This window comes from Aegilops tauschii, chromosome 3 (assembly GCF_002575655.3).
Source record: "Aegilops tauschii subsp. strangulata cultivar AL8/78 chromosome 3, Aet v6.0, whole genome shotgun sequence".
NCBI classification, from domain to species: Eukaryota; Viridiplantae; Streptophyta; class Magnoliopsida; order Poales; family Poaceae; genus Aegilops; species Aegilops tauschii.
Window position 1 is genome coordinate 110,076,095 of NC_053037.3, and position 2,045 is coordinate 110,078,139.

Genomic DNA, 2,045 nt, shown 5'->3' on the forward strand with positions numbered 1-2,045 from the left:
AGTGGAGGGCAAGACAGACATGTCTGAAGATTATGAAAAGTTTCATGAAATTCCTCCCTTCAAAGTCAAGGCTGACCATCCATGGTTACGGCGCAATAAGCAAATGACACAAGCGAAGAAAAAGTGAAGACTTCCTCCCGCAACTATTATGATGATACCATGCCAACTTTGTAACAGACGAGTATGATACCATTGTCCGTTTTGTACACGAAGTGCATCCAGTTTTTGCCGTAACCCTCTCAACTTTCTTGCACATGCTATGTGCATGAAATGATGATACCATGCCAACTTTCAACCTTTTCAGAGTTCATTTGAAATGCTTTTCAATTTCAGGGTCTTATAGCTCAAAATAATCAACAAATGCATGAAAAATAAGAAATGAAGTCAGAAAGGGTTGAAAATTGATGATGTGGCTTTGAATGGTGCATTTTGAACACACAAAAAGTCAGGAGTTCAAATAAGTTTAAAAAAATGAAATCCCTTTGTAACAGACGAGTTTCCGTATGAAATCCTGATACTTCGAAAGAGATTGTCCGTTTTTTATACGAACTGCATCCAGTTTTTGCCGTAACCCTCTCAACTTTCTTGCACATGCTATGTGGATGAAATGATGATACCATGCCAACTTTCAACCTTTTCAGAGTTCATTTGAAGTACTTTTCAATTTTAGGGTCTTATAGCTCAAAATAATCAGTAAATGCATAAAAATGGTGCATGAAAAATAACAAATAAAATAAATAAGTAATTAGAAACAAAATAATATAATAATATAAACATTAATAAAATATATAAGTACAAACAAAATAAAATAAACTTTGATAACATAAATAAAATTTATGAAACTAAAATTATCAAAGTATTTTCTGTTCAAAACATTATAAGCAACCTCTAGTATTATTGAAACTAAAATTATATAAAATTATGCAACTAAAATTATCGAAGTATTTTCTGTTCAAAATCATTGAAAGCAAAAAGAATTTTCATAAAGAACTTTTTTTGTTAGAAACTTTAATAGCAAAAAGAATTATCATAAAGTAAAATAAATAAGTAATTAGAAACAAAATAAAATAAAATAAATAAGTTTTTTGTTGTAAGTAGAAACAAAACAAAATAAATAAAGCAAAAAAGAAAACAAAAAACAGGCAAAAAATAAAAATATGCCACCTACTGGGCCACCACGGCCTGAATACGACTAGAAACCCATCGATGGGCCAGGATTCAGGCCCGCAGAAGGCCCAGTAGGCCCATCAGGCATAGCAGTGACAACTAGGCCCGTAAGCCTGCAATGGAGAGGAGCTCGAGAGGGGAGCGGCAGTGGGGTTAATAAACCACTGCGCGCCCCTCTCAACTAGCGAGGTGGGACTAAACATTCGATGCGGGTGGAGCAGCACAAGGCCTTTGGTCCCGGTTGGTGGCATCAACCGGGACTAAAGGTGTGCATTGGTACCGGTTGGTGGCACTAACCGGTACCAATGCCCCCCTTTAGTCCCGGTTGGTGGCACCAACCGGGACCAAAGGCCTGAAAAGAGGCCTTTGGTCCCGGTTGGTGGCACCAACCGGGACTAAAGGGTGTCTTTGGTCCCGGTTGCTGCTATGAACCGGGACCAAAGGACTGGGTATATAAGTAGCACTTAGGAAAATTTGACGAACTCATCGCCAGTTGCCCCGACGACGCCGAGCTCATCGACGCCGCCAGGCTGCCCAGATCGATGTCGTCCGCTGCCCCGACGCCGCCCGCCACCCAGACGCCGTCCGCGCGCCGCCCCGACGTCGTCCGCGCGCCCCCGTTGTCGCCCCTGCCCCGTCGCCGCCAGGCTGCCCCGGCGCCGCCTGCCGCCCCCGCCGACGCCATCGTCGTCGCCCGCGCCCGTCGTCGCCGTCGCCGTCGCCCGCGCCCGTCGTCGCCGTCGCTGCGGGGAAGCACCACGCCGGCTCCCGCGACCCGTTCATCCCCGAGGCCGTTCGTCCGCCGCCGCACCGATTCCGGCCGGCGACCTCGACCCCTCCCCGCGCTGTGAGCCCCTGCCTCCTCCCCTTTCCTTCTC